Source organism: Perognathus longimembris, unplaced genomic scaffold (genome assembly GCF_023159225.1).
Source record: "Perognathus longimembris pacificus isolate PPM17 unplaced genomic scaffold, ASM2315922v1 HiC_scaffold_5663, whole genome shotgun sequence".
In the NCBI taxonomy this organism is placed as follows: domain Eukaryota; kingdom Metazoa; phylum Chordata; class Mammalia; order Rodentia; family Heteromyidae; genus Perognathus; species Perognathus longimembris.
This window is the reverse complement of record NW_025961115.1, coordinates 345,551-358,667: the sequence shown is the minus strand read 5'-3', so window position 1 is coordinate 358,667 and position 13,117 is coordinate 345,551.

Genomic DNA, 13,117 nt, shown 5'->3' with positions numbered 1-13,117 from the left:
CAAACAAACAAAGAATGCATTGGTAACGGATTACTTTGTAAAACTTTACATTGGTATTGCCTGTGGATGTGGATTTTATAGTGAAATGAACCCTCAAAAATATATTGACAAGTTTTCCATTTACAACCAACCATACACCAAAATGACCTAGCTGCTTTGAGGGAAAAAATGGAGATGGCCAGAAGTTTTGTTTTTTTCTTTACCACAGTCCTGCTCGTACTCGCCTCATATACATGGAGCCCTGGGCTCGATTCCTAAGCACCACGCAAATAGAAAACAGCCAGAAGTGGTGCTGTGGCTCAAGTGGCAGAGTGCTAGCCTTGAGCAAAAAGAAGCCAGGGACAGTGCTCAGGCCCTGAGTTCAAGCCCCAGGACTGGCCAAAGAAAAAAAATCATTAGAGAAATTGGTATTGGGGAGGATGAAAACACACTAGGACAATGTGGTAAGTAAATTGGAACTAGACCATTCAAAGGGCAGCATTGAGAAAGTCAACATGGACGTACTTCTGCAGCAACAGTTCAGGTTTCCCATCTTGCAGTAGTGTAGGTATCCCTCTGAGAGCACCTCAACTCTGCCTCTGCTAGGAAGCTCAAAGCAGACTGACAGTTGGGTTGGAAGGCATCCCCACATCCCTACGGTGACAGGCCCTCGTAGAATGCTCACCATCAGCCGCTGACACATGGCAGCTGGCCATAGGACAGTACAGGTTTTGATTCAAATCTGAATTATCAGACACATAGATACAGAGTTCAAGCCCCAGGACCAACTCATGTCTTCGTGACATACTAGAGAGTCTCACCCTTTTATTGGGATGAGGCATTTTAGTGCCAGGAAAGACTTTGCCTTCTTTAGTCCAGAAAAACCCATCACTTCATTTCCTGTCCTTTATACCCTCAAGCAATTGAATAGATTCTTTTGACTCACTCTTGCCACTAGGCCATATCCCCAGCCTCACTGGGATTTTAATATTGTGGATTCCACAAACTAGAAACCTGGTCTGATTTCTATATTGAGCAATCAAAAAGACTCTGAAATCAAGAATTTGCTTTGTAGAATAAGACTGAAACAATAGCGTTTGGTCAGCTCAACCGGATCCTCCTTTAAGCACCAGCCTTAAGCTGTTTTCCTGGACAAAACTTTAGTCTGCATGACCATGACAGAAATAAAATAGCCCCAGAAGCCCCTATAGCTTCAGGCAGCTGCCAATGATCCAGATTGTCCCCTCATGTTTCCTTTAATCTGTTGGAGAAGAACAGGTTCTAGGATCCCCTCACATTTCCTTTCATAACTATACCCTCATCTTTACTGGCTCAAGTCCAGATTTAGAATGAGAATCTGAGAAGTCAGGAGTATATTTCATCTAGCATATAATAACCAAATTACATCTTTGGGAGAGGGAAAATTCTAAACACTTGTGGAATATGTACCAATGAAAATTTCATTTTATAATCATTATGGTTATTATTAGGAGGAGGAGTATCATTAAGTAGTGGGGCAAAGGATTTTCCATTTGATCAAGAAGTTTATGAATACAATACCAATATTTTCAATGCCACCCCTTTCAATATTTTGACCCATCCCTCCTCTACTCACCCTTCCTCTCACTCTTCTTATACTTTTTTTTATGTTTGCCCATCCTGGGGCTTGAACTCAGGGCTTGTGCACTGTCCCTGGCTTCTTCTTGCTCAAGGCTAGCACTCTACCACTTGAGCCACAGCGCCACTTCCGGCTTGTTCTGTTTATGTGGTGCTGAAGAATCGAATTCAGGACTTCATGTAAGCATTCTACTGCTAAGCCACATTCCCAGCCTTAAAAGAGATTCTTTCGTTGCTAAACTATACTGTGTATAGTTTGTGTATACTGTGTATACAGTGTTAGGCCCAACAGCATGAATTGTGATCCAATCTGAAAGTTCTGTGACATACTGTTACTATGGTGATGTGATCATATACATATTTTCCTGGTACTGAATGTCACTGTCTCTGTTGAGTTGTTAAAGCTCAAGTAGCAGAGACTTTTTTGTAGCAGATTGGTTTCATTGCCATAATTTCACTATAGGAAACTTAATTTGCTGCGGAAATGGTATATCAGTATTTCCCATTCAGTGTTGTCCCTTCAATTGGATTAGTTATTGTCTCAAAATAATACTCTAAAAAGTTTCTCTGAATTATAACAGAAAGTTAAAATTGTATTTTAGTATTATTTCATTATTCAGTTCATGTATTTGAATCTTCTATCCAATACCTTGTCTTTAATCATTTCTTCATTAATAATATATATTAATTCCCAATACAAACTGCACTAGTGAAGTTTTCCCAAATATTTCAAAAAGTAAAAATGACAAAGTACTTTATTTTGTGCTGCTCAGGGACTGGGTGCTGTCCTTGTGCTGCTTTTGCTCAAGGCTGGTGCTCTATCAATTGAGCTACAGCTACATTGCTGGCTTTTTGGTAGTTTATTGGTGACAAGAGTCTCACAGACCTTACTGAGACTGGCTTCAAACCATGATCCTTAGAACAGCCTCCTCAGTAGCTAGGTTTACAGATGTCTAGGCCACTAGCACCTGGAAATAGCCTTTTGTAATGCAGGCGTCCACATAATTTAGATTCCATAAATTGCAATAATTAATTTCAGCAAATTGGTATGGATACAGAGGGAGGGGTCATTTTGAGACTTTGGACACAACAGAGCATGCCTGTTTTGTGTTCTAGTTCTTCCTAAAGAAGAATCAGCAATCCAACAGGGAGAGGTAAGATGACCTTTCTTAGCTTGAGATACGAATGTTACTACCATATTTTAAATGTTTTCATTAACATAATATATAAGAATAAGAACGATTGTACATTTACTATGGTAAGAGCATTAGGAATCTTGTCATACAATCCTCTTCTAATTAGTGCAAAGAAAATTGAAGATATGAGGTCCGGATCACATAAAGAGGCCTTTTCACTTGAAAAAAAAGTCTTGTTCTTATGTCATGTTAAGTGTTTTATCTTTTTGTTGTTGTTTGCCAGTCCTGGGTCTTGAACTCTGGGCCTGGGCACTGTCCCTGAGCTGCTTTTGCTCAAGGCTCCTACTAGGAGTGCTCTGCCACTTGAGCCATAATGCTACTTCTAGCCTATTCTGTGTGTGTGGTACTGAGGAATCGAACCCAGGGCTTTATGCATGCTAGGCAAGCACTCTACCACTAAGCTACATTCCCAGCCAAGAGTTTCATCATTTTCACTCAAATGTTTTCAGATAGAATAACCATAAAAAGTGTTAGCCTTTGTTAGAAGTAGCTCAGCGTGTTTGGAGTGTAGCCTAGGAATAAAGCACTGAAAACGGACTCCACTTCTACAGAAGGATGCACCATCAGTTCCAAATCTACAGAAGGATGCACCATCGGCTCCAAATCTGGCAAGTGAACCTAACACAGTGGGCCTAATACAGCAGGGCCTGCCCCTCTGCTCAGATTGGTTGAGCTCAGCTCCATCTGTAAAGGATGCTATGCCTCAAATAAGAGTAGGCCACAAAAACTCAAGGAGATTCAAACAGGATGTCTTCTTTAATGTGCACTTTTAAAGAGATGTAACCAAAATGTAACTACCAAGGGCCAAGCCACCTAGCCAAACTTTTTAGAAAATAAACTTAACAATTCCCACAAAATTAATAGAAAGGAATCCAATTAGTTGGATAGAAAAGACACATGTTTTCCATAGATGCCCTCTACTATTGCTTCTGGGGCTTTGGTGATTTGACCTTGTTCCCCTTTTTTCCTTTCTCTCTTCCTTCTTTCCGTCGTTCCTTCCTTCCTTTCTTTCTTTCTTTCTTTCTTTCTTTCTTTCTTTCTTTCTTTCTTTCTTTCTTTCTTTCTTTCTTTCTTTCTTTCTTTCTTTCTTTCTGCCTTTGTGTCTTTCTTCCTTTCTCTCCCTCTCTCTTTCTCTTTTGTGGAAGCTCTGGGGCTTGAACTCAGGGCATGGCTACTTTGTTTCAGTTTCTTTCTTCCCCCCACAAGGTTAACAGGCTCTACTACTTGAGTCATAGCTCAACTTCTGTCTGGGTTTTTTTTTTTTTTGGTGGTTAAAAGGAGATAAGAGTTCCAAGGAAAGCCTCGGGCACTAGGGACAGGCTTGAAATCTGAGGATTGTGGTTCAAAGCCACCTGTGCAGGAAAGTCCATGAGACTCTTATCTCTAACCACCAACAACACAGAAAGTAGTAGAGCTTTACTCATGAGCATAACACCCTAAGTCCAAGCCCACCCCCGGCACTCACTAAAAATTGTCTTATGGACTTTCCTACCCAGGCTGGCTTCAAACCGCAATCCTCAGATTTCAGTGACCTGAGCTGGTAGGATTACAGGTTTGAGCCATGATTTTAAAACTTCTGATTGGCTCCTCTCTTTGACTTCCTTTTCATTTATTTATTGTTTTTTTTAAACTTCTTTTTTATTCTTTTTATTTCTTTATTGTAAAAGTAATGTACAGAGGGGTTACAGTTTCATACGTAAGGCAGTGCGTACATTTTTGTTTTGTTTTGTTTTATGTTGCCAGTCCTGGGGCTTGAAGTCAGGGCCTGATCACTGTCCCTAGCTTCTTTTTGCTCAAGGCTAGCACTCGGTGACTTGAGCCACAGCACCACTTCTGGCTTTTTCTATGTATATGGTGCTGAGGAATCGAACGCAGGGCTTCATGCATGCTAAGCAAGCATTCTACCACTAAGTCACATTCCCAGCCCTTCACTTGATCATGAGAAGCACTCATTTCTTTTTTTTTTCTTTTTTCTTTTTGCCAGTCCTGGGGCTTGGACTGATAGCTTTGGAGCACCGTCACCACCAGGGGTTGTGAACACCACCCAAATTCCTGACCCTGAAGAGTCTGCTTTCCAGAGATCTAAGCGTCCAACCAAGAGATTCCAGCACTGTGGCAATCTTGACCCCAATAGAAAGGGTAGAAGTCAGGATGGTAGGTGAACTGTGATTTCTTCCTGACATTACCCTAGAAGGATGCACCCCAGAATCTCTGGGAGGGACAGAAGCTGGGATACTGAAGACATGGTATTTTCCCTCCACCCTCAGGGACAACCCAAGTCGACCTCGCACTGCCTTGAGCATTCTCATAGCTTTACCTTTGTCCACCTCTAGGTCATCTGTCCTCACCATAATAAGCACAGTGGTAAGTGTGCATTTTTTCCTGCTTCTTTGTAACCATCTTATCCTTCCTGCTCTTTTCTATCCTCTCCATGAATGTTCAAGTTCATGTACTTTTCTTTCCTTTCAGTTTACCAGCTCTCAAATATCCTTATATGATGTCCCACACTACAAAGAGCTCAGTCCTTTTCACAACATCACTGTCTGGACCACGGACAGCCAACTTTGCTTTGGCTTGTTTCATATGAGCTCTGAACCAAACCAAGCAAATTCCCTTATAGTAATCAGTCTAAATGACAAGTTCCTTATCGAAAGTTTGTTATCAAGACTCCATGTGGGATGGTGGAAGTTAGTTTGGGTCCTGGATTGGGCCAGCACTCAAAGCAGGAGATGTTAGAATAGGGGACGTCATGCAGGCGCCTCCGGACAGGAAGGAACAGTCCAGAACAAGCCTGGAGCCCCGGGGAATGGGGAGGGGAGTGACCCAGGGAGAAGCTCTGCTTGAGAGCTCAGGGTGGGAACAGCCCAGTGGCCCCCAGGGAAAGCTCAGGGCAGGTGCTAAGTCTTCCCAGCAATTGCCCACTTGGGGGCTCCAGGTCGCTGCCCTTTCAGCAGATTTTGTTGCTGTCATTTTACTGGGTCCTGGAACTGCAACTCTCTGGGCCTAGGTGCTGTCCCTGAGCTTTTGTGGTCCAGGCTAGTACTCCACTACTGAAGCCATAGCTCCACTTCTGGCCCTTTGGGGTTCATTAGAGATAAAAGTCTCTCAGACTTTTCCTGCCCAGGCTCGTTTTAAATTGCAGCCTCCTGAGTAGCTGAGATTATAGATGTGAGCCACCAGCACCTGACTAAAACAGATTTATTTTCTACATTTCCTTTTTCTGAGCCTCAAGTTTCTCACCCATGAAATGGATATAAATAGGTGTACATACCAGTAGTGACCATTTCTGCAGCATTCCTTTGTGTGAAGGCCCGTGCTAAATATTTTACACGTATGCTTAGGGTTTTTGTCTCACAAACATGGTGGGGGGGGGGTCACTTCATTTATTACCCAGAAGTTATTAAGCCAGAGGTGGAACTGTGGCTCAAGTGGTAGAATGCTAGTCTTGAGTGGAAAAAGCTAAGGGACAATGTCTAGGCCCCTAAGCTCAAGCCCCAATACTGAGGGGCTGGAGAGAGGGAGAGGAGAGGGAAGGGTGAGACAGATAGGAGAGGAGAAAGAATGAACGAACAAGATTAAAGGCAGAGGGCTGGGAATATGGCCTAGTGGCAAGAGTGTTTGCTTTGTATACATGAAAACCTGGGTTGATTGCCCAGCACCACATATATAGAAAATGGCCAGAGGTGGCGCTGTGGCTCACGTGGCAGAGTGCTAGCCTTGAGCAAAAAGGAAGCCAGGGACAGTGTTCAGGCCCTGAGTCCAAGGCCCAGTACTGGCCAAAAAAAAAAAAAAGATTAAAGGCAAAGAAGTCAAGCCTTGCAATAGGTGCATTCTCAACTATGGCCACCAGAGGGTAGCAAAGACAGGCAAATGAATCAGCCTTAATTTCAATGAAAAAAAACAAATATATATAAATTTTGGTGGGGGGGCTAGCTACAAATTTACTATTGCATCATGACCCTAAGAATTTGAGTTTTATGTGTCAAATGATTTACAATCATTAACTAGGTAAATTCTCATCATAAACCTATGAGATGATTTCTTTTTCTTTTTCTTTTTTTTAAGGTCTGAGACTGGGACTTGATACCTGATCCTTGGCTGGCCCTCTACTAACTGAGCCACGCCTCCAACTCCAAGATTTGTGATTTCTAATTTATAAAGGAGGATAATGAGACAGGGCTGTCATTTCCCAGTCGGAGAACGTGACATGAATTAAATACCTGGCATGACTGTTTCCAACACTTTTCTATGCTGATACATTGGGAAATGTGTGCACACTTGTGTTGGTTGTGTTGTGTTGGTTCATGTGTGTGCACATGTACCTCTGGAGACCACGTCCATTGATATGTGTGTTTTGAAAATTCTGATCACAGTGTGTTTGTGTGTGTGTGTGTGTGTGTGTGTGTGTGTGTGTGTGTGTGTTAACCTTCCTGTGATGCTAAAAAACACTAACGTGGGGGCTGGGAATACATCCTAGTGGTAGAGTGCTTGCCTTGTATATATGAAGCCCTGTGTTCAATTCCTCAGCACCACACATATAGAAAAAAGCCGGAAGTTGTGCTGTGGCTCAAAAGTAGAGTGCTAGCCTTGACCAAAGGATGCCACGGACAGTGCTTAGATAGCAAGATGAGAAAGAGAGGAAAAGACAGAGAGAGAGAGAGAGAGAGAGAGAGAGAGAGAGAGAGAGAGAGAGAGAGAGAAGCTGAACAGGATCCAGAGCCCCGCTGGGGACAGATAAGAAATGATGGCAAATTCCCTTGAGGCCAGCACAGCCGAGTGGGCTTTGTCTGTGCCTCGGGTTCCAGTACTGAAAAGCCAGCATTCTAACAGATTCCAGTGACAAATCCTGCCACCACACCCACACTAGAAGCCCCAGGGTGACTCCCGGTTCCATTACCTGAGGAAGGGCAAAGAGCGGTGCAAAGGAGAACCAAGTTTGGGAAACAGTTGGGGGGATAGGTGAAGGGGATGTGGAGTATGGCAATCCCTAGAAATAGGGGCTCCCCCCACCATGGAGTCCTTTCCACCCCACCCACCCTCTGACATGGTGGCCACACCTTAGCCCGTCCACTGCTCCCTGCCCTTTTTTACAGATAGGGAAACTGAGGCAAGGTGAAGTACAAACATGTCGGGGTCTAAAACAAACAATGGAAGCCGGGCACTGGTGGCTCATACTTATCATCCTTACTCAGGAAGCTGAGGTCTGAGAATCACGGTTCAAAGCTATCCTGGGCCGGAAAATTCCTTGAGACTCTTGCCTCACCAAAAGAGCCAGAAGTGAAGCCGTGGCTCAAGTCGTAGTGCACTAGCTTGAGCAAAGAAGCTCAGGGACAGCACCTGGGCTCTGAGTTCAAGTCCCAGGATCCATACACAGAACAGAAAGAAAGAAAGAAAGAAAGAAAGAAAGAAAGAAAGAAAGAAAGAAAGAAAGAAAGAAAGAAGGAAGGAAGGAAGGAAGGAAGGAAGGAAGGAAGGAAGGAAGGAAGGAAGGAAGGAGATGGAATTGGGTTCCAGGACCTCATACCTGTAGTCCTAGCTTACTCAGTAGGTAGAAATCTTTGGACTGCAGAAAATTTCCCAGGAGCCTTATTTGCAATGAACCAGTGAAAAACAAACACCCACAAGTAGAAGTATGGCTTAGAGGGTAGAATGCCAGCTTTGAGTGGAAGAAGCTAAGCAGAGGTATAAGGCCTGAGTTCAAGCCCAAGTACCAGCATCCTCTCCCCACCCACAAAAAAATGGATAGGTGTAGCAGAATGGGGAGAGGGTGAAGAAAGAGATTGAGGCGTGGAAAGCCCCTAGGAGAAGCCCAAAGGAGTCTGGTAGGACCCAGCAATAGAGCTGACAGGGGATTTAACCAGAGAGTTCTAGAGGAGTGATGTTCTCACCCACCCACTCCAGGGGTGGCCGGCTCCCCCTCATCATAGTTTATCTTTCAGCTGGGGACACAGCTAGCCATGGCCAGCAACTCAGGCTCCATTGCACACAGCTTCTGAACTTTAGACAAGTAAACAAGTCTTGGCTTGGCCTGGTGGCCCTGCCCTGTCTTGCCCTGGAAACATAGGGGAATTGGGGGGGGGGGGGAGGAATCCTGCAGACTTGTGTGCCCCCAGTAGACATGTGTGCAGTGGGTGTTCAGGCTTAGGAGGCAGAAACCAGGCTCTGCCAAGCCACTCGTGGTTAGATGTGGGGACTGAGAATGTCCAGTCCATCTATCCTGCCATCAGCCTGTCTGCCTGCCTGTCTCTCTGTCTGCCTGTCCACTGGAGCTTCTTAGCGATTGTTTCTTTCCTGTAAGAAGACTAGGTTGGACCAGACTCTGATGATTCACTTAGCCTCACTCAGGAAGCTAAGATCAGAAGATCACAGTTCAAAGCCAGCCTAGAGGGGAAACTCTGTAAGATCTCTTATCACCAGTTAACCACCCAAGAAGCCAGAAGTGGAGCTGTGGCGAAAGTACTAAAGCATTCGCATTGAGCAAGAAAAGCTCGGAGACAGAGCCCAGGCCCTGAGTTCAAGCCCTAGGACCAGCCTTAAAGAAAAAAAAATTTTAAGACCAGGTTGAAATCAGGAATCACAACATGAACTTGGGGCACAGAGTACACACCAACAAGCACAGACGGTACAATGACACCTTCTCTGGGCTTCAGAGGCCTCTGTGCTTGGGCCTACAAAGGCCCCAACACCCCACACCACCACCCCGTGTCTACTACACTTCTAGAAGTTTCCCATCCACTCTGCCTGCAGCTCTTCTTATCTTGGGCAGACCAGGAGGCAGCTGACTGCTAGGAAAGCCCCACCCTGGGGGGGCAGGGGGGCAACCAGATCAAGGGACCCCTGGGCCTGTTAGAGCCTGATAGAGATTGCTGAATTGGGGGGGGGGGGCTTTATCAGCTGGCCCTGTGTGGTGAGGAGGCCAGGCGAGCTGGGTCCTAGGTTCTGAGTGGCGGAGATACAACATTCAACCTTTTTCTGGTTTGTTTGTTGTGGTTTTGTCAGTCCTGGGTCTTGAACTCAGGGCCTCGGCACTGTCCCTGAGTTTCTTTTGCTCAAGGCTAGCACTCTACCACTTGAGCCACAGTGCCACTTCTGGCGTTTTCTGTTTATGTGGTGCTGAGGAATCAAACCCAGGGCTTCATGCATGCTAGGCAAGCACTCTACCACTAAGCCACGTTCCCAGCCAGTAGTCAACTATGTAATGAACTGGATCATAGCATCCAGAACAGTGTGGTGACTTAGAGTAGTCTCTAGCCACAGATTTCTTAACTGCACACTGGTCACAACTTAATCCCCCTGATCCTCAGTTTTCTCAGCTCTGAAACCTCCTGTGATACAATGGCTCATGCCTGCAATCCTAGCTACTCAGGAGGCTGAGGTCCAAAGATGGTAGTTCGAATCCAGGCTGGGCAGGAAAGTCTGAGACGCTCATCTCCAATTAACCACCAGAGAACCAGAAGGAGTGCTGTGGCTTAAAGTAGTAGAGTGCTAGCTTTGAGCAAAAGAGCTCAGGGTCAGCACCCAGGCCCTGAGTTCAAGCCCCACAACCAACAAAAACCAAAGAAAAGGAAAAGCTAAGGAAGAAGGAGAGGCCCTCAGTTCAAGCCCCAGGATAGGTGTGCACACACATGGGCACACATATATTCTCTCTCTACACACACACACACACACACACACACACACAGCTTTGTGGATAAATGAAATTGATACTATCTTCACTGTTGATGGCTATGTGCTTCCTGGAGGACAGGCAACCTCATTCCCGGACGAGATGAGCACCTTCCAGACGATGTAAAAACACTGGATGGGTGTGGCTTCACCAAGCACAGTGGGGCTCAGTCTTCTGAGCAGATGAGGCCTCAGAAGTCCTGCGCATGGGGCTCTCATACCTCCAGATGCAATGAGGCCTCAACTCCAGAGATAGCACCAAACAACCTGCCATTCAGTGGAGGCTGCAGGCTCACGCCACAGGCCCATTCCTCCCCAATCAAAGAGATCTGGGAAGCTAGGCACTGGTGGCTCATGTCTATAATCATAGCTACTTAGGTGGCTGAGATCTGAGGGTCACAGTCCAAAGCTAGCCTGGGCTGGCAAATCCATGAGACTCTATCTCCAATAAACTACCAAAAAGTTGGATGTGGAGCTGTGGCTTACGGAACAGCACCCAAGCCCTGATTTCAGGTCCCAGGACCAGCACTACATTAAAAAAGAGATGTGGGCATCTTCTGGGTTGCTGCCTTTCTCTACATGTGCCTTCCTACCTGCCCCTCAAAGGCACCTTGGGAAGGCCAAACTGCTCCCATCAGCCAGCCACAGGACAAGCAAGGACTGACCACCTCTGGGCCAGCCTGATAAGGCAGGGGACACAAGACCACACACATGGACGCCCACACCCAAAGCCATGAGTCTACTGTAAGTCCAGATTGACAGGCAAAGGCCAGGAGCAACAGTGGAGACTGACTCTCAAGTCTTAGAATCTCATGTTTACAGCGTAGAATTCTGACCTGGGAAAAACCCCAGCGACTTACACTCAGGGTAATAGAGCACTATCCTTAAACTGAAGAGGTCAGGGACAGCACCCAGGCCCTGAGTTCAAGCATCAGAACCAGCACGCACATGTGCGCACAAATGCAGAAAGATTGAGAGGAAGAAAGGAAGAAAAAAATAGAAGGGAGAAAAAAAGGAGGGAAGAAAGAAGAAGGATGGAGGAAAAGGGAGGGAAGGAAGGAAAGAAGGAAGGAAGGAAGGAAGGAAGGAAGGAAGGAAGGAAGGAAGGAAGGAAAGAAGGAAGGAAGGAAGGAAGAAAGGAAAGAAGGAAGGAAGGAAGGGAAAGGAAGGAAGGAAGGAAGGAAGGAAGGAAGGAAGGAAGGAAGGAAGGAAGGGAAAGGCTTTACAGTAGTGTGTGCTGAGCATGCATGAAAGTTTGGGTTTGACTCATCTACACTACGTAAGCAGAAAAGGCTGGAAGTGGCGCTGTGGTTCAAGTGGCAGAGTGCTAGCCTTGAGCAAAAAGAAGCTCAGGGACAGAGCCCAAGCCCTGAGTTCAAGCCCCACGACTGCCCCAACCCCCCCTACCCCACTCCCTGAAAAATAAAATAAAACAAGAGAGCCCGGGGCCTTGGTAATACTTCTTATCCTAGCTGAGGAGATCTCAGGAGGCTGAGAGCTAAGGATCCAGATTGAAAGACAAGCAAAGGAAGGAAAGTACATGAGACTCTTAGGTCAACTCACCAGCGACAGGTTGGAAGTGGGGGCTGGGAATGTGGCTTAGCTGTGGTTAGTCTCTCCACCGCAGAGAGGCCAGGCCGCGGAGCCTGCCACAGGGAGGCCGAGGGCCTGGGCCTGCAGCGCCGGGGGACCTGGAGGCGCTGGGCTGCGGTCCTCGGGGTTCCTGAGATGCCGCCACGCGGGTGACCGCGGCAGCCATCTCGGGCCTCGCGGGTGACCGCGGCGTCCACCTCGGGCCACGCGATGACTGTGCGACGTCCACCTCGGGCCTCGCGGGTGACCGCGGCGTCCACCTCGGGCCTCGCGGGTGACCGCGGCGTCCACCTCGGGCCTCGCGGGTGACCGCGGCGTCCACCTCGCGTGCTTGGCGGCGGTCCTCGGGCCCTCGCGTCCTTGACAGCTGGTGCTCCAGGCCTAGGCGCAAGACCGCCACGGGGGCCGATGTCACCGGTACCGCCTGTGATTGGTCCATCCCTCGGTGTTGTCACGGGCCCGTCTGTGATTGGCCCATTTCCTCACCTGTCATTCCGAGGCCAGGCTGCAGTTGCAGAAGGCGGTTCCTTCCTCCCTTGTGGTGCTGAGCGATCCCGACTGAACTCCTGCGATCAGACAAAAGGCTGCACTGAAACCTGAGCGAGGTTGAAGCTTTCATTTGGGGGTGGGGGTGGGGGGAGGGAGGGAGGCTTGGGGTGGTGTCGGTTGGGGGAATTTCCATTATTCTGGAGGTTATACTGTGCTAAGCTGAGCTATTGCTGAAATGATTTAGCTAAGTTTAATTAAGATTTAATACCCACCACATTGCTTTATCTAAGTTTAAGATTACATACCTACCCTATTATTTAGCTAAGTTTAAGATTTGTTACCTGGCGTATATATCCAGATAAGTCTACTTAAGATTCACGACCCAACACATTTCCCTAGCTGTCCCATCAACAATATGGAGTTAAGTCACAGCGAATGTACCACATTCTCCTCCCAAGACGAGGAGGCCCTTACCAGCCAATACTATGTATATCACACCATTGGCTCTGGCACCTATGGGCATGTGAAGAAGGCCTGTCACCACCTCACAGACAAAGAGGTAGCAGTGAAAGTACTGC